The sequence below is a fragment of the Liolophura sinensis genome, chromosome 9 (assembly GCF_032854445.1).
Source record: "Liolophura sinensis isolate JHLJ2023 chromosome 9, CUHK_Ljap_v2, whole genome shotgun sequence".
Lineage (NCBI taxonomy): Eukaryota > Metazoa > Mollusca > Polyplacophora > Chitonida > Chitonidae > Liolophura > Liolophura sinensis.
Window position 1 is genome coordinate 16,465,319 of NC_088303.1, and position 20,769 is coordinate 16,486,087.

General features: G+C 39.3%; 1 protein-coding gene and 1 long non-coding RNA gene across 2 annotated transcripts in view; one reads left to right on the top strand and one right to left on the bottom strand.

Moving 5' to 3' along the window:
• Positions 1-12,671: 12,671 nt before the first annotated feature.
• On the bottom strand, positions 12,672-15,138 carry LOC135475092 (uncharacterized). Its single transcript, XR_010445024.1, has 3 exons — positions 15,062-15,138; positions 13,269-13,366; positions 12,672-12,768 (listed from the first exon to the last, which is right to left on the bottom strand). It is a non-coding gene; the product is annotated as an uncharacterized LOC135475092 (long non-coding RNA).
• A 1,785-nt stretch (positions 15,139-16,923) lies between these two features.
• Positions 16,924-20,769, top strand: part of LOC135474875 (uncharacterized) — a 41,212-nt gene continuing 37,366 nt past the window's right edge. Inside the window, exons 1-2 of the mRNA XM_064754515.1 lie at positions 16,924-16,944; positions 17,270-17,321. The gene's annotated coding sequence lies outside the window, so the exon portion shown is untranslated. The remainder of the gene's footprint in view (positions 16,945-17,269; positions 17,322-20,769) is intronic.

Below are 20,769 nucleotides of genomic sequence, written 5' to 3' on the forward strand. Positions count from 1 at the left end.
TGCATTCACGATCTTTTGTTAGATAGGCACGACGAGGACACGGGCAAAGTGAACAATTATGGATTTGGACTCTTTGCAGTATGAGCATGGGCGATTGAGCAGAGACTGTATGTTGGAAAGACAACCTGTCAAAACGTTAGTTCTAATGATTATCTGATAGCTAGTGGGAATGGGATGAAATTTATAATTCATTTTGTTCACGATTTTTGCACATGCACTGCATCTTTTCGTTTTAATATATTTTCTGAAGAAAAACTAACTGAATTAGATGACGTAACATATAGGCATGAAACTGCAAGTCATCAAAACAAACCTACGAGATGGAATGCAGAAAATTCGGATTCATATAATGAAAATATAGATGTACTTAATAGTGCGAACAATTTTACAGAAGTGAATATTAATAGCGTTTCAAATGTGTTTTCAGAAGTTCTTGTTTCGGCAGCCTATGAAACTTTTGGTGTTTAAACTTCACACACTGCGTTTCCAGTATCAGACAAATGGCTTTTTAGACAGGAAAAAAAGAGAAGAGGAAATTAGATACATAATTAAAAATTTAATGACAAAATGACAAGTCATATGGAATCGATTTAGTTCTTAATGAATATATCAAAAATATCATTGGTACACTTATGCCTCTACATTTGAAATTGCTCTATGTAATATTGGATACTGGTTAATCCCCGAGAATTGGACAGCATCCCATTTACAAGCACAAAGGAGATATACAGAACCGTGAAAATTACCGACCCATATCGCTCTTAAGCTGTGTGGGTAAAGTCTTTTCTGGGATATTAAATAATAGAATTGGCGAATTTGTAGATAGTAATGATATTTTAACAGAGGCACAGCAGGATTTCATAAGGGTTACTCTGTGATAGACCATGTTTTTAATTTAAACTGTTTGATAAACCTCTTTAAACAAAACAAGAAAAAATTATATTGTGCCTTGATTGAGTTGAGTAAGGCTTTCGACACTATGGGCAAAACTTTTGGAAACAGGAGTATATGGTAAAATTGTAGGTGTCATTAAGAATATGTACAAACATACCAAATCAGGTGTAGCAATGCATAATTCTCACTCAGATGTGTTTGTTTGCATTGTTGGCGCACGCCAAGGAGAAATTTATCTCCAATATTCTTTTCTCTGGATACAAACGACCTAGGGAATTATTTTCGCATCAAAGATGGCTTATTGATTCAGGTGGACTCTGATCCTCTTTCTTTATATATGAAATTGTTTATACTTATGCATGCGGATGACACCGCCCTACTGTCGGAATCCTATGCTGGAATAAATACCATGCTAGAAGTTTATAGAGAATATTGTAAAATTTGGAGTTTTACTGTAAATATTTCGAAAAACTAAAGTAGGCCTATTCATTATTCGTCGTAAGTGCCGCAGAAATTGTATCCCTTGGGGACAGAGTACTCTAGACATTGTCACAGATTTTAAATACTGAGGGGTGATTTTCAGTAAAGTGGGCGGTTTATAAAAATGATAAAGAATAATATAAACGAGCAAATGAAGCCTTTCATTGCATGATGAAAAAGGTTACAGGTCAAAATTTACCAATAGACTGTACTCTGCAGGTTTTTGATCAAAATATTTTACAAGTATTACTCTAAGGAAATGAGGTCTGGGGTTTTGAAACAGTGAAATGCTTGACAAAATTCCATAAAATTAATAGTAAAAAGATATATAAATCATTGTGTACTTTCTGTTCAGTTACTGGTGTCAATATATGTATATACTAAGACACCTAACCTATACATGTTTTTCATTTGGTGTCTTCGGCGTGTTGTTTCTATGAGGCAGCACAGAAAATATTCAGACGGGCCTGTTTTAATAAGACACCATCATAATAACGTTGAAACCAATCTTAAACCACAAACAAACAAACGAAGAGAGACATGAGGAGAGCGGTGGGTAGAGACAAACCTCACTTCTGTCTTTATTAGTCAATTCCGTAGACCCTTGTTACCTCCAAGCGCCTGCATGACCATGTCCTTATAACCCATATGATGGGTTCGGAGCGTAAACATAAATCAGTTGCATGAATCTTGTACTTGCCATGCCACTGAGGCAAACCATGCAATTGTTACTGCCTATATATAGTCCTCATCCATGGCTGTTTACAAATTGCTTGCCAATTTGGAGGGTGTCAATGTGATAACACGTCATAGAACATGCTGCGTAAGCTAAATATCGAATTCAACTCACAAGGTCGCCATGCTCTTGTTGCACAAATGCTGGTACAAGTTTATATCAGTGGTGAGCCTTGACAACGACCTGTGTACGTTACCGTCGCTGTGCTTTCAGAAATCTAGAGGAGGGTACACCTGTTGGCTCGGTCGTTTAGTATTCTACCAATTTTAAGGCAGAACATGGATTTCAGTGACTTGTAAAGGTCTAAATATTGCAATATTTCTAAAAATAAAAACAAGCTTTATTCTCTGTTTTTGCGAGGGAATTTCATATACCTTCTGTATATCAGGTTTAATCCCAAAGTCAGAGACACGGCTATCTAACCCTCCTGCGCCTCACCGTTGCTTGGTGTATTTCACAACACAGCGACATGGGTGAAAATGACCGAGGCTTATATATACGGACTTGTGACTCCCTACCTTCAGTATTGGCTGTTAACTCTGGTGACTTGCGGACAGTTCTGTGTCTACCCAACTCACCATGGGGGCTGTGCTCACGCCTACTTCGGGACCCATGCGATCTGAAAGGCAACCGTAACGCTTACTTCGTTTTAAGATGCTTTCCAGCATCTTAGAATAACCTGTTTTCTTTTTTTTTTCGGGCCCACGGACTGAAATCTCCACAGCGACCACGCCAACACATTCTCGTGTGCTAAGTGGAGGGGATGGAGGTCACGGGGCCCCCCATGTGTACAGGGCCTGGGCAGGGGTCAGAGCTATCTCTCCTCCCGGTCTTGTCCTCGTGGGGGAATCTAGATATCAACTGAGTGTGCCGTCTTATGGAAGAAGATGCCGGTGTTAGGCGAGAAAAGAAAACACGAGGTAGATTTTAACTTCGGAAGTCACTTGCATGTGAAATGTTGAACTTTTTAGCAGTGCCATATATAGGCCGGTTAAACAGCATTTGCAAAATAAATGTCATAGGTTAAACCTCCATGATAGTGTGTCTATAATTCCACTTAACCCGGGGTATATAGGGAATGTACATGTATCATGTTGAAAACTGTCGTCACGTTGCATGGATGAAGAGGTGTAATCACATCGCATCTTAAATATATAGTTTGATTTACACAACTCACAGCAACTCTAGTATCCTGGAGAATTAGTCCTGGAGCAAGTTGATGAAGCGATTTTGGGCTTTAACCAAACATTGTAATCCAAATTAAACTCGTATTCGCAGGAAATCAATAACATTTTGAATGCTGATCCTATGATGTGGTAGTACAATTTCAGCAAAGTTTGAGTATCCAGCTTCAAATAATTTTGTTCTTTAATGTAGATTAAAGTTTTTGAACTTCAACCCAAACTTGCATTGTTAAACAGGCCCCTGGTAGTCTGATGATTCGTGCTGATTTTGTACATGTAGGACTGCGCCAGCCTATCATATCCTCCCGGCTACAAGTTTTAGACGTAGCCACACGATTTGGGCACTGATTAAATTTACCCGAATTGAAACTCAATTACATTTCAAGCGTTTTTCGCGAATCATTGAAAACTGATCGACAGTTTCTGAAGACTCCGCCATCTTTTCTTCTTATATATAAAGCACTTTCTGAGGTCTATGGTGATTTGTGTTTAACGTCACTTTGTCTTGTGATTACTCACCTCGAACAGCCATTATGGTACACAGTTTGTGTATACGAATGTCTACTGGAGTTACTTCGCACCGCGCTGCGATGACCAGGCAATTAGTGGCCGTAGTCACAAGTCTACCAATCTCTTCTGAAACACCATGCAAATCCTTGTACGAGAGATCTGGAGACCGCTTATCCACATTGATCAATGGAAACGAACCAAGCCGAAAAAGATTGTTGTAATTTTTTCATATCAGAAGGCGGATAGATTTTCTTCACCGCTTCAGCAATAAGGTTGTTATTTAACGCCAGTAGATCATCAATATACCGCTTGGTAAATTGGAAAGGATCGAGCTTTAAAGATCTTAGTTTTAAGTAATTTCTGCATACAGTCGTATTCATATGAAAACAGGAACAGGTCTGCCAAAAGGAGGCGCACAATTGGCACCCACCCTTTTTTCCAAGCTGTGTAAATGTAATACACCCTTTCCAAAAAACATAAATACAGCTTTTGGAAAAGGTGTTAGTTAATAGGTGTTACATAACTCCTTTTTCAAAGGTGTGAATTGACTCCTGTTTCAAAAATGTGTTATTCTACATCGTTTTCTTAAGGAAGTTAATTCACACCTTTTGGGAAAGGTGTTCATTCACACCTGTTTTGAAAGAGGTCTATTCACACCCATTTTAAAACGTGTTAATTCACATTTTTTTATAGTGTTAATTCACATCTTTTTAAGAGATGTAAACTTAAGGGCCTACACCTAATAAAGTGTACGTTCTGGGACAAGCCATTTAAACCCACCATGGATGTATACTGACACCATTTTAGCTAAAAATGATATATCCACATCGCACACTATAGCTTAACCTGGCCCTGATAAAAGTTATATGGCCGTGTGTCTGAAGGTCTTTCAGCAACATCCGGTCGGTCGTGCATGGGTTTCCCCCCGGGCCTGCAGATGGTAGTGGGGCCCTGGTAGGTCTCCTCCCCACCATAATGGTGACCGCCGTCCTATAACTGAAATATTCTTGAATATTTGCCGTAATATTTATATGTATTTTCCCCCATAATTTAGGGTCCCTTTATAATTTATGGTACAGGACCCGCACTAGTTTGAACCTGTACCCGATGTCTGCCAGATTTCCTCCCACCACAATACTGGCCGCCGTCGTATAAGTGAAATATTCTTGAGTACAGCGTTAAACACCAATCAAAGAAATAAATGAATAAAAGTTATATTTAGCCCTACACTAGAGGAAAACATCCAAATGCAGCTGGCATGAAGAAATGATAAATATTGAACCTGTTCAGCCAAATGCATGTTCACGTTGTTACATGTATAGCTAGCTATTTCGGTATTAATCCTCTAATTATGTAAATATGAGCAAACGAGTATTACCCATGTCCAATCCTTTTGCACATCTATATAAAATTCTTTTATACATATGTCCAATTCTTTAGTACATATAAAACCAAATGCATAATTTAAACGTTGGGTTTACATATATAAAGCATCTGAGCATAGGCCCCTATATGTGCAAATGTTTTCCACATGTTTATGCAAAAATAAGCCGACATTTTTAGACATATATCCTGAATATATACGTAGGCCTTTATTTAGAAAATATACTCAACAAAAATATAAACTCTCTTCATGATGCTAATAGTGGACGCTCTCGGTGCTGACGGCTGCCAATTGTGATTATATCGACCTCTCGGCATGTTTTCAGGCTGCCATAGCTTCTGGATTATGGCCCTAAGCTGTGAAAATCTAGTGGAAATTGAAGCCACAACTGATAATGAATACTTACCCTAATTGTTGAATAAACACGTGTTCTAATACTGAGAGAAAACAATACGAAATTACTTTGTGCGTTTATATATTGTTGAGTATACATACTTAAACGGCTTGCCATATCTAGGCATAGGACTGCCTGCATGGGAAAGTCTTTCAACTGTCGTAACCTAGACTAATCCTGTGTACATGTATATGCATGGCTTGTCAATTGCAAGGGTTACACCGGAACACATACATGCTCTAACATGTAGTACAAGATTAGAAACATGACATATACGCTCAAGTTAGATTTCGCAACGCAAATGCTGACACAGGCTGATATCACATCGTCAGCCTTGACGACGAGATGTCTACGTTACTGTCACCGTGGATTCGACATCGATCAAGATGGGGTATACACCTGTGGCCATCAGTTTAGTAGTCTTTTATTCTTCGATCTTTTACGCAGAAGGTGCATTTCATATACGCAGTGATAAATAATGACATCTTTCTGAAAACAATTTCTGGTGTTTGCAGAGTTGCTCACTTGTTAAAATACTTCTATATTTCCCGTCAACTCCCCAGTTGTATTTCACCCTCCTGCGCCTCACCGTTGCTTGGCGTATTTCGCAACACGGTGACATGGGTGAAAATCCGCTGAGCATAGCACTGACTGCGGCGTATATATACGGTACCTGTGACTCCCTACCTTCAGTATTGGCTGCTAACTCAGGTGGCTTGGGGACAGTTCTGTGTCTACCCAACTCACCATGGGGGCTGTGCTCACGCCTACTTCGGGACCCATGCGATCTGAAAGGCAACCGTAACGCTTACTTCGTTTTAAGATGCTTTCCAGCATCTTAAAATAACCTGTTTTCTTTTTTTTTCCGGGCCCACGGACTGAAATCCCCACAGCGACCACGCCAACACACTCTCGTGTGCTAAGTGGAGGGGATGGAGGTCACGGGGCCCCCCATGTGTACGGGGCCTGGGCAGGGGTCAGAGCTATCTCTCCTCCCGGTCTTGTCCTCGTGGGGGAATCTAGATATCAACTGAGTGTGCCGTCTTATGGAAGAAGATGCCGGTGTTAGGCGAGGAAAGAAACACGAGGTAGATTTTAACTTCGGAAGTCACTTGAATGTGAAATGTTGAACTTTTTAGCAGTGCCATATATAGGCCGGTTAAACAGCATTTGCAAAATAAATGGGTTCATAGGTTAAACCTCCATGATGTGTGTCTATAATTCTACTTAACCCGGGGTATATAGGGAATGTACATGTATCATGTTGAAAACTGTCGTTACGTTGCATGGATGAAGAGGTGTAATCACATCGCATCTTAAATATATAGTTTGATTTACACAACTCACAGCAGCTTTTAGAATTAGTCCTGGAACGAGTTGATGAAGCGATTTTGGGCTTTAACCAAACATTGTAATCCAAATTAAACTCGTATTCGCAGGAAATCAATAACATTTTGAATGCTGACCCTATGATGTGGTAGTACAATTTCAGCAAAGTTTGAGTATCCAGTTTCAAATAATTTTGTTCTTTAATATAGATTAAAGTTTTGAACTTCAACCCAAACTTGTATTGTTAAACAGGCCCCTGGTAGTCTGATGATTCGTGCTGATTATGTAGGTGTGGGACTGCGCCAGTCTATCATATCCTCCCGGCTACAAGTTTTAGACGTAGCCACACGATTTGGACACTGATTTAATTTACCCGAATTGAAACTCAATTACATTTCAAGCGCTTTTCGCGAATCATTGAAAAACTGATCGACAGTTTCTGAAGACTCCGCCATCTTTTCTTCTTATATATAAAGCACTTTCTGAGGTCTATGGTGATTTGTGTTTAACGTCACTTCGTCTTGTGATTACTCACCTCGAACAGCCATTATGGTACACAGTTTGTATATACGAATGTCTACTGGAGTTACTTCACACCGCCGCTGCGTCGATGACCATGCAATTAGTGGGCCGTTCAGTCAGACGAATACACGCAATAGGGAAGAGTTCACAGTACGCAAGAGGCCATGTCCGGTTTTACCTAGCTCAGCAGTGTTGGAAAGTTCCCATGCATGTGTTAACCTGATGTCAGTATACTGTATTGAGTGTCATGCGTGGTGTTCTTGGCATGGTGATCCAGTGAGGCGGCAGCATAAATATGTTGCCAGTGAGTTCAAACCGCTATAGAGGCGATGAAAAGACGACCTCAAAATTGTTAAAAAATTCTTTACCTATTTATTTGATTGGTGTTTTAAGCCATACTCAAGATTATTTCCCTTACATGACGGCGGCCAGCGTTATGGTGGGAGGAAAGCGGACAGAGGCCGGGGAAAACCACGTTCATCCACAGGTGGCTGGAAGGCCTTCCCACGCGTACGTCCAGAGAGAAAGCTAGCCTAAAAGTGGACATGAACTCACAGCTGCGGAAAGCATTTGTGAGTGCTCCTGGGTAAATGTACCGCGCTGGCACGCAATAATCAACTCTGCTACGGAGACCCCCCATCTGTAAATTATTGGTCTCTAAATCTATTATACGAGGAGCCGCATGAAATTAGTTGATTTACTTGATTCTTGTGTAGCGCCATATACTCAAAAATGTTTCACTTATACACGATGGCAATCAGTTTTGTTTGGAAGTCAAATTAAGACTGCAGAACTATTGGTTGTACCCTAATGTTGAGTTCATTATAGACAAAACTGTACAGAGCTAGGCCTTGTGCGTTACCGTAGCATTATTGTTAGTTTTTTATGGTGACACCATGGAAAAACAGATATCAGTAAACCGCGAAAGTTAAATTCCAAGTAAGCCACCTTTTGGATAAATTCAAACGTACATTTTAATCTCCAACAATTGTCTGCCAGTGTCTTTTTTTTGTGCGCTAAGTCATATAGTGGCGTGATATCCGATTCTGTAAACTACCTTAACAAACCTGCGACTGGTCGCCGGTTTCCTTCGCTGTTTGCCCGGTTTCCTAGCACCATAATGTTGGCCGCTGTCGTGTAAGTGAAATATTCTTGAGTAAGGTGTAAAACACCCGTTAAATAACTAAATAAATAATTATCACAACGAAGCTACTCTATGATTCCCTTCGCTTGAAATGAATTAGGTATATAATTCAAAATTCAGTAGTGTATAGAAGATTTAGTCCAGAAAATTCAGCTCTTATATATGTGGCGAAATTTCGGCGTGTAAGCCGCTATAGACAATATCTTTTAAAACTACGTGAACATAATTATATTCATTTTTACCCGTTATTGCTTCAGCAAAGAAGGTCGTTTAAAAGTGAATCAATGCATAATTATTCTAAATCAAAATGGTTTTTATATATACCATATTTAGTTTTCTTAGACTATACATCAGATAGTTAAATACACAGTATTAACATCCCATGAATCTGTAGACGTCATGCAGCAGGTCACAATACAGGTTGAGTACATCAGTACTTGCAACGTTTGAGTGGCGTACTATATACCATAATAATGTCAAAGGCTCTTTCGCCATTATAGCTTTACGAATTTTAATGTGAGTCATTAAGTGTCAATTCACTGTAAAATTATATTATATATTGGCTTGCCGTAAGATTTAATCTCTTGGTAAAGATGACATTTCGCGCTTCACAACAGAAATATCCACCGATTAATAAAATTAAACCCGCTTTGTAATGTCGATATCTGATGTTCTCTTCTACTCGATAAGTTTTATATTTTACCTTTCCATATATCTATAGTTTCATTATATTTAATTTTGGAAAAATACAAAATGACATCATTTTTAAATAAATTCAAATTATTGCAGCAAATATTGCATGCTAACGGAAGTAGGTTATATTAAATAAATTATTCCAAAACAGTTTATATGAATTCTTTATGCATGCTATACCCTTTTTTAAATTTATCATCACAATGTCATAGTAACGAGTGTCACTGGATTTTCTGCTGAACAGTTACATCCAAGTTTGAGTCCGCTTCTTGGCCTAATGGTTAGAGCGTCCGTTTTGAAATCGGGAGACCGAGGATAAAACCTGCTTCCGGCCATACCAAAGACTTGGTATATATAGGCCTAACGCGAACAACAGTGCGATGGCCGAACAGTATGCCTATACTTATACATTGTCCGTCTCATGGCGGAGACCTGGGTTCAGGTTAGGCCGAGGAGACCACACGTTGTACATGTACCTAAGATTTCGAAACCCTCTTTATGTGGCTCTTAAAGTAATTGGTATCCCCTCTGAACGCGCGTGGGTCCAGAATGAGGTAGCACTTATTACATTTATAGATCATCGTAATCGGCCAGCTGCAAACATGTGACTTCGAAAACGATAATGCTTCAAAAAAGTATTGTACGATTAATAGCCGTGTCATGCAGGGATACTAGTTCACGCTGAACCTTTGTTTAGAGATTTAAAACTACTAAAAATTAGTCGAGGTTAGCACACTTCAAACACTGCAATTTGTTCAAAAAGTATATATCATTACCATCTTCTGCATGCGAATGTCAACAATACGTTCATAAATATCAGTGAACTTCCCATACCCCACTAGAAACGCGAAAGTTAATTTGTTTTTACCATTGTACCTTTCTAACCTTTTTATATTACTAATAACAGGACCGAGGATGTGGAATAATTTATGAAACGAGCTTAAACAGATCCAGACGTATCATAATATTATGTATTTAGAAAGTATATATCTTGTTGTGGATGAATTGGTTCTCCTTCTCAGTTTCATTCTCGCCATTTTTTTTTATACCGTATTGTAACGCGATACATTGACAAATAATTATGTTAAATTGGTTGTTTTTTGTACTACCGATATGTCAAAATCGTCTGTATTGTAGACTGGTGAATAAATGAAAATGAAATGAAAATGTTTATTGGTGTTATAACGACCAATTGAATGAAGATCGAGTGATCTTCAAGAAGATATTCATCAGGTTATTCAGCAGAACTTCCTATTCAGTATTGTTGCATGCAGTAGGTAATCTTTTGAAGAAGAATGAATGAATGATTATGGCTTAACGCCACATCGGCAATATTTCAGCCATATCATGGCGATTTGAAGAAGATGAAGTGTTCAACAACGGATTAATGGGGTTACGGTCTGGCAGATTTTAGGACTGCCGTGTTGAAGAATAACAATTTTATAAACACGGCTACTCTCCCTAGGCAGAGGCCGTAGTATTCAGTCTACCAACCTCTGCTGAAACACCATGCGAATCCTTGTACGAGAGATCTGGAGACCGCTAATCCACATTGATCAATAGAAATGAACCTACTAACACCTATCCGAAAAAGATTGTTGTTGTTTTAGAAGTCGGTTTGAAATGTTTGAACCACTGGATTACATGTATGTTAGAAGAGGACATAATTTTTTTTTTATCATGAACTGGGGATTCTTAGGGTGGGCTCTGCGTGGAGGTATGAGGCTGCTTCCTTGTTTCTGTCTTCAGCGGTAACTGATAGATAAAATATCTTTTCCGTGAAGAAAATGCCTGGAAGACTTTATCTCTGATGAATGCACAGAGATGATTGACCCTAAATTTTTCACACACATTAACGTCAGCTTGTCTACGAATTTATTTAATTTAGTGTTCAGTGGTCAACGTCTTACTGCTTGGTTACTCATGAATATTAATAAAAACACACCCCACCTCTACCAATGAAAATTTGTAGCCTTTCGCGAAGGCTTTCTGCTTGTACGAAGTGCATGTTGGCTCACAATGATTGCGTCAATCACCACTTGTACCAGAAAAACGGGTGCCTTTCGGCAGAGCCAGAAACCATAAAGTTATAGGGGTCTGTAATGGAGGGAGTAGAGCACGGCATGTAGGACCCGCGAATTCACTGTGGCCTTGAACGTCAAAGGCAAAGGGGCAGTTAACTCTTGCTATTTTGACAGCTCGTGCAAACATACTCCTTACAGCACAGCATCTAACTCCTGTTACCAAGGCGGTTCGTGTTCCCACACGTTTCACTTGAAGACGGCGACTAGCCATGTCTTCACGGCGCCTCTGAGCTTAGCGCTGCAGCTGACATCTTGGTTATGCTCGGTTATGCAACCATTTACCTTACTTGTTTCACTTTATTTGCATTATTTACTTTCTTCTGGATCCTTCGAAGGCAAGCAGAATTCGCATTTGGTCTGCCAGCATAGCGGAAAAGTGAAAGCATACTTTTCAGGGGAGATAACCTATCAACTGCTGGCTTCTCGGAAGGCTGGATTGTGAAGAGAATGTAAGCCGTGTGAAGGTGGTAAATCGTCGTGTTTCACGGATATATTTTTTCATACCGGTATGGTAAAATGAAAGACGTAGTTTGAAATACCTGATTGTCTGATACGTGAGATTATCTTAAGAGAATGCTATCATTTATCATAAGTGAGTTATGTATGTGATGGTGAAAAGTGGACACTGCATCATTCCTAAAGACCATGGGTGGACTATAAAATGTGAAGAGTTATCTCCCCTCAGAACCCAAGCTGTATTAAAATGGCCACAGACCCCCATTAGTTTTCCATAAGCGACAATGTTAACGTTTAGCGCTGTAGCTCAGTCCCAAACATTCCGAGGCCAATAAGCTTTGGTGCATACCTGGCCCAGCCTGAGAGAAAGAAGCTGTAAAAATCTTGACATAGGTTGACCGTCAAAATCTGGACCTTTACATGCCGGCAGCTGGGAGGGGTGCTTAGCAACGCCAAGGGGACGTCACTCGCAGCCTCATCACCACCTGTCTCCTTGTGTCCTCTCGCCCAGAATTTCAAACTTTCACCATTAAAACTCATACCTGCCCAAAGCTTAGACAATTTCCATCATTTTGATACCAAGCATGCACTTGTACACCAAAAACGGCAGGCTGCAGCAAAAAAAGACTTTACACCCTAAAATACACAGAACTACAATCATCCCTACTGAAAAACGCAAGTTGTAATGGGGGTCTGTGTCCTATCACACCAGCCAACTTTTTTTAAAATCAATCATTTTTGCACCACATAATGCTTACTACCTCTAAACCTCACACATAAAGTTACAGCTTGATGCATGCAAAAACTTTTCAGTAGGAGGAATTTAACTTGGGGTACCCCTATCTTGGAAATGTGTCTGTTTGTCCGTCCTCAAGCACCAAGTTCAAAGCTCTGTAGTGCACATACCGTTGAAAATATCTTAACCAGGTCAAATGTTTTGGAAAGCTGGTATGTATATCTGCAAGAAAAATGAAAAAATTCCAATGACAAAGTATTTTACATTTTCCATTGACAAACATTTAGAAAATTATGGATTTTCAAGTAGATTTTCTTGTTTACAGCAGTGTTAAGAAAATACTTAAAAGCCAAAAGTGTCAAAATATACATCAAAAGACAGGTAATTTATCTGACAATTCCACTTACAAAATATAGGACATACCTTTTAGCAACTTTGTGCAAAATTTGACTTAAAGTGATACAGGTGGGTAGCAAAGCGGAGTTTCAAAATTCCAGAAAAGTACATTTTGATCACCATCAAAGTAAACATATGCATCCAAATTGATATAGAAATGCTCATAGGCAGAGTTTCCATGGATAGGGCTAAAGAAAAGACTAGTATCCCTTTTACATAGTGATTCACATGATAAAACCCTTCAAAAGATCACCCACTCCCCCCCCCACACACACTACCCCCCCTTTCCCGTCTCCCCCATGGCTGCCATTGGTTGGCTGGCTTACCTCAACTCACAGTGCAAAAGAATCCCACCACCTGTGTTGTTGCCTCAGACTAAATTAGTACTTTCCACATAACAAACACCAAAGTGTGACACTGGCATCTACAAGAGATAAGTAGAGGGGAGAAATATGAATTTGCCACTTACACAAAAATAAAGCCACACAGTACATGCACATTGGTCATTCAGACAGTCAGCAAGGCAACCCTCCCAAGACATGTTGAAGGGACCCAAGAAGAGGGGAAAAGCTATACTTTTTAACCTGTAACAACACAGAAATCCTCAAATAATCAGTGAGAAATTACATCCGTAATCAGGTTCCACACTGGGTGTTGCTGGGTGGGCATGAGGAATGGACATTCAAACTGTCCGTACATATATGAGAAACCTGTGACGTTTCCCCGGTTGGGGGGGTGGGGGGGCCGGAGGGGTATGTGTCATGGTGTAGTACCGGACCAATGACGGGGATTCTAGGTCGGCCAAGGGAGTGGAAGACTGCATCCGAATGGTCAGGCCTTTGAGGAAGCTGAACGGCTAGCAGACCCCACTCACCTAGGTAGATCCCAGTTCAATATATGCATAAACCAGGCAAAGTTCACTGACGCCATGTTTGGGAGACAAGATCTAAAGAGGGAAACCAAGACAAAAGCTCAATAGGTATTAAACTAGGATGTGAAAGACATATGTAGCTGTCTAATTTCTAACTTGTGTGTGAGGACATTGGAAACATAAAAAAAATCCCAGTTGCCCAGGGAGGTGGATAGCCACACTGGGCCACATACTAAAACAAAAACTCCTTTGAGATGTCGCAGGAACAGCGTACTATGTTCTGGTGGAAAAACAGACACCTGGTGGGGCAGAGACTCATTTTCACAAGGGCAATATTCCAACAGATCACACTCACATGTATGCTAGAAACTTGAAATTGATCATTTTTGTTCCAACGCCACACATACTGTGTGAGTGCACATGTAACTTGTCAGAGGAATGAATATACACATGCAATGAAAACTACATGCCTACAGTGGTTTATTTTTAAGTTTAAAGAGGAAAATTTACCTTGTCCACTTCAAGTCTATGCCCAAAACAGCAGACAGTGTTTCAGCAGAGATGCCTGTTTTTAATGTTTTGTGACCTGCAGGATGATTTGAAGCACATTTACCTAGTGTGTGGTGGCACACATGGGAGGAACCTGACTTGGTTTGTAAATTAAATGCACACTGGCCCTCTCTACTACTCTAGCCAAGTAAATTAATCTGCTGATGTGTTTTTATCCACCTGTGTGAGGCTGGGCCCTTATATGTGATGCAAGGCCTTATTGACCATCCTTAATCACACCACCCTATCTATCAGCCACATACTCCAATTTCACTCGCAGCACTCAAATTTTGCATTATTTATCAAATGTCAGCCCCAAAAGAGACATTTTAAAAACCAGGAACAATGAAACATTGTCTGTGTTTGTTCCAGTCTGTTTATACTCCTGTACTACCCTTGACCACAGAGCGTTTTAGCCGATTTTTAGACAAAATGGATATGTGGGGAAAATATAGAATTAAAAAGCTTTAAAACTGCTCAATCAAGTTCCATGTCAATGCAAACCACATCGCAGATGTACCCACCAAATATTATCAGGCTGTTGCCAAATCTGAGCACACAGTGACATATTACATGTTTTGGCACAAGTGGACAGATCAGGCCACAGACCCCAATTAGTTTTCCATAAGCGACAATGTTAACGTTTAGCGCTGTAGCTCAGTCCCAAACATTCCGAGGCCAATAAGCTTTGGTGCATACCTGGCCCAGCCTGAGAGAAAGAAGCTGTAAAAATCTTGACATAGGTTGACCGTCAAAATCTGGACCTTTACATGCCGGCAGCTGGGAGGGGTGCTTAGCAACGCCAAGGGGACGTCACTCGCAGCCTCATCACCACCTGTCTCCTTGTGTCCTCTCGCCCAGAATTTCAAACTTTCACCATTAAAACTCATACCTGCCCAAAGCTTAGACAATTTCCATCATTTTGATACCAAGCATGCACTTGTACACCAAAAACGCAGGCTGGCAGCAAAAAAAGACTTTACACCCTAAAATACACAGAACTACAATCGTCCCTACTGAAAAACGCAAGTTGTAATGGGGGTCTGTGTCCAAATGTAAACTTGAAAAAGTAAAATCATACACACCATGAAACTTAGCCTTATTTCTTAGTGTCCACTATCAGGCAGAGAGAGGTAACACCTGGCCATCAGCCAAGGAATCTTAAAGAACAGAACCCTTGCTAAGAATTAAGTCTTGAGTTTTTGTAGAAATTATTTCCTTATTATATCCAGATAGTTGTACCATGACATCACTTTGAATCAGTCAGTACAGTTGCATGTATTATAAAAAGTAACCTTAGCTAACATGTGTTAGCATGAATAATCATGACAAGGATCACTGGATCACTGATGTCCAGAGAGTTTAGATACTGGTAGACCTACATGGCTTGTGTGCTTGTAATGAGTTTGAGTTTTAAATGTTAATTAAACAGAGCATTTAGATGTACCTTGCTTGATGGAAGGAAAGTTTAAGTTAGAATACACTTGAATTATAATCTTGGCTGTGTGTGTCTTCCCTAATGTTATTATCTTACCGGTACCATAATATTACTTTTACATACTGGTATTTGTCATGTTTATAAAGTTGCCATGTTTGAACTTTGTTTGTATTTGTGCTATACTCTGCATGGATTTACCAGTAACCATAAATTGGTGTATATTCTTGCATGTAGTCAGGACTTTACCTTTGCTGTCTTGAATAGCTTGTCTAGTGCAGGGTAGACCTGAGACAAAGGAAGCTTATTGTTTGGGTGGGGGGACAATGTAGGTGTTGGGTGGGTGGGGGTGGTTGTGTGGCAACCATAGGTCATAGGCTGGCCCTTGGACCCTCACCTATTTTGATACTTAGTAATACTGAGACATTACCCCCACACCACCATCAGAATGACTCTGCTGCATCCAGTTTTGTTCATCATTATTGCATTCTGGGGCATTATATGTGGTGATACGTAGTGATCAAGGGGGCCTCCGTGGCTAAGTAGGTTAGTGTGTTGGCGCAGCGTAATGACCCAGGAACCTCTCATCAATGTGGTCACTGTGAGTTCAAGTCCAGTGCTGGCTCCCTCTCTGTCCGTAAGTGAGAAGGTCTGCCAGCATCTTGAGGATGGTTGTGGGTTTCCCCCATGCTCTGCCTGACTTCCCCCACCATAATGCTGGCCACTGTCGTATAAGTGAAATATCCTTGAGTATGGTATGAAACACTAATTAAATAAATAAATAAATAAATAAATAACATAAAGATTAAGGACTGACATAAATATAATTAAAGCCTGCTTGGTTTTTAGGTCAGCCCAGTTTTCCAGTCTATTAAGCGTTTATAGGCTATCTGCGTACATTGAGTGGGCAAGATTCATCTGCTTTTTATTGAAGCAAAAAGATGACAGAGTATCGTAATATGTGTCAAAATAATCAACCATTAAAATACCATATAAATTCTGTAACAACACATTCTACAAAGAGAGGGATTCTTTGTATTAGTTGAACACCAATCCACTCCATGACCTTTGTGTTGCCAGTGCATGCTTCTACGGTTCTACCACTAGCATGACTATAGACTGAAGGGAAATTTTCCTGAGCCCAGAAGTATGTAGCGCTTATATCACTCTTTTTTCATGCACTTGTAAAGAATTGCATACATGTAGTGCTGATTACAATTTTTGAGAGTCAGTTAGTTTTGTCAGTTGGCTGAATACATAAATTTGGAGACCATGATACAAGTGAAACGTTTTTAGTGTGCCATTAAACATATGTGAAATAAATAAATAAATTATTGTTAGATACTACAGGAATATGAGTAATACCTTTTTATTAGCTGGTAATCTGGCTAACTAGCTGTCAGAAAACACTTGGCTACATGTATGTGGCACAAATGCTGTGTTTGATTGGTTAAAACCTCATCATGTTTCAGGTGATGAACTGAAAACTCGGACCATACATGTCTGTATCACATGAGTTCAGAGGTAAGTGTTCGGTGCCGCATTTGTTTGTAGTGTAAGCTCTGATTAACTGTTTTCTGGCTGAGGGTGCATTGTCAGGTTTGTGGGTGGGGGAAACTGAGCCAAGTGCAAATGAAACCTCCACCCCTGGTAATGTACGTGTACTTAACAATCCCTCTGATCCAAGGCCACAACAGGCCTAGGGAAAGTTGCCTTTGGACACACAGCCGCATTGTTTAAGGGCTATAAAATATGTACAAGGTATGTCATAGCCCCATAGGATCACTGCTCTTAGCTGCATTGAGTACATGTACAGTGAAGATATCATCGCAAGAGCAGTTATTATTCTCTTCATCTGCCATAGAAATCTAATCTGATTCCTTTTATAAATTCTTAAATCATATAATGATTTAAGGGGCCTCCATGGCTGAATTGGTTAGCGCACTAGCGCAGCATAATGACCCAGGAGCCTCTCATCAATGCGGTCGCTGTGAGTTCAAGTCCAGCTCATGCTGGCTTCCTCTCCGGCCGTATGTGTGAAAGTCTTCCAGCAACCTGCGGATGGCAGTGGGTTTTCCCCCGGGCTCTGCCCAGTTTCCACCCACCATAATGCTGGCCACCGTTGTATAAGTAAAATATTCTTGAGTAAAACACCAATTTAATATAATGATTTAATGATTTAATCAGTATTTGATGAGACATTTGTTTAAACCATGTAGAAGATCTTTACTCACACTTTTGTTTGTTTGTGTGCTTGAATGTTCTGCTGTAGGTGGCTGAATAGTAGGTTAAGCCTTGATAAGTTAATTGGCAGTAACATGTACATGTTTTACATGTATTGTTAGGCATGCTGTAGAGATATACCATATATGGCATAATCCATTGAACTTAGAAGTCACAAAAGGTCAGAAGTCAAAAACACATGTCTATACATTTGGAGCCAAGGAAAGATACACTGTTCTCAGACTTTGGTGTGAAATACAGAGGTCACATTCAACTAGCAGGTCATTTGACTAATCTGCTAGATTCTCTACTTGTCATACATATTTATGTGTTTATAATCAGAGACTAACAACTTGCAGGTTTGTTGCTGGTTAAAGTTAGGTGGCCATTCAAACTGTTCCTGTGTTCATGTACATTATTCTTATGATGCTATACATAATGTATTCTTAAAATATTATATATTATAGTGATGGAAATAAGTCTATACAGATTTGGGTAAACTGCATACAAATGTAGCTTGACATGTGACTTTGTTTTATTTTCATTTTCCACCTTTCCATTAAGTCAGCATTTTAAGAGCATATGCACTTCACATGAGTACTTTTGATAATATTATTTTTGTAATGATTGTAGGTTGTTTGCACAAATTCAACTGAAAAAAACGTTGAAGGTTTACAGTGTGTGAGAGTGTTGACTAATGGAGAACAAGTAACCATCTTAACAGGTATTATAATGGTGTAAAACATAGACAGTCTAAAGGAAAAAGTTGTCTGACAAGACCAAAAATAATAATGCCTACATTATAAGTCTGCAAGATGTGAAGAAATGATGGGATTACATTATTTTGACAACATTGATTAGCGACCAATCTTTAGAACAATGGCGTCATTAGGCAAGTTATCAAGTCACAGTAATGGGAAAGTGCACTGTGTGTGAAATGACATACATGTATGTGTTCAGGGGTTAAAAATGGTTGTTAAACCGGTAACCTGTACTACTTTTGGGTTGTCCATTTATAGGCGTCCCTGACACATGATTTTTTCAGTCCCTGATCAAGCTATCCTGCATGTCTCTCAGTCTCCCAACCCCAAGAGACTCACCTGACACTCTCAGTAATTAAGTCATAACTGGTTCCGCACAGGTCCGGGTCACTTTAACCTCTGTATTAATTATTAAATCTTAGCCAAGCATATTTACATGCATAATTTTATATTTCATTGAAACTGATGGCCATTGAGAGTATACACATGTATTACAAACTGTGAGAACATGCAGTGTATATATACTTAGTAGTTTTCTTATTATCATCATTCTCTTTTTTGACCTTCATGATGTGAACATCTCCTTCTGAGAATATATCTTACACTTGCAGCAAAACGTTTCTGTACGTAACTCCTAAGTACAGTTGCTAAAATCCTATAACTATTTACACCTACTTGTATTATGTAGTAAAGTTTCAGAAATTTAATTTTTTAATTTTTTTGTTTTAATTACAAGCTAACAATTTGGGATAAAGTCAGTGTTTCAAAATCTTTCAGCTGTTAATTTAATTGTCTGGAAAACACTCAAATATGTAATTTTTGATTATACATTCTTTTTGGATTCTTATCACTGACTTAAAGAAAATCCCTCCAATCGATATGTATCAATCTTCTTCACCTGAGCAGAAGTTTGGATTTGTGTGAACAGTGACACAGTCCTGGTCCTAATCCTGATAAAATTCTGTTATCTTTTTGATGAGAGTATGGTGTCAACATCAAACAACCAGGATCTCTCTGCCACTGTATGTTCTTGCCTCCAGCATGTATTTAATCTGATGTCTTCCAGTCAGAGGCTTTCCCGTCTTATGGTTAGAGTAAATATTTGTATAACCTCATGGACGTAAAACGTGACAGTTTTTCTTGTCAGGACATTGGAGGTTAAATGTTCAGGAGCCAGGGTCATTCAGCATTTATCTTTCGCATCAGACAATTTGTCTTGTATTGTAATATGAGATCATGAAAACCATGATGACTTTCTTTGAAATCAATAGACGTAAAATGAGTTTTGTCCATGTGGGCTGTGAATGATTACCTTATTTCTTTTACTGACCTTTCTGTCTCTGAGAGATTCTGAGAGAACTAAGTGATATAGAGAAATAAATTTGCACAGTTTTACAAAGCTTGCATCTTTAGTGACACATATAAATCATTTTTAGTGTAGCATAAATTACACTGAAAACACTGCTTTAGAGGTAGAAAAGGTTGAGGATTTAAAGTGAAGAAAGCTTAATACTTTGTGGTGTCTGATATATATAATATAAGTCTGCAAAACGTTAAAAATATAAACATGTATTCTATGAAGTGAATTGGCTGATATGAAACTTGCAAATTAGACAGGCAAATTTTTATGGTAATTAAACAATTGAGAGCAGTTTTGTTATCACTGTTAATTACATGTATTTATATTTTCATGGCAGACATGTTTTACAGGTTTCCAATCTATACATTTCTGTAGAACATGAACCTGTAACACAAAGGTGTATTTATACATAACATGTTTATTACTGACTATTTTTGCAAGAGATGTGTTAACTCTTTTATAATATGCAGCGTAATGACCCAGGAGCCTCGCACCAATGCGGTCACTGTGAGTCCAGCTCATGCTGGCTTCCTCTGCGTGGGAAGGTCAGCCAGCAACCTGCAGATGGTCGTGGGTTTCCCCCCGGGCTATGCCCAGTTTCCTCCCACCATAATGCCTCCTCCCACAA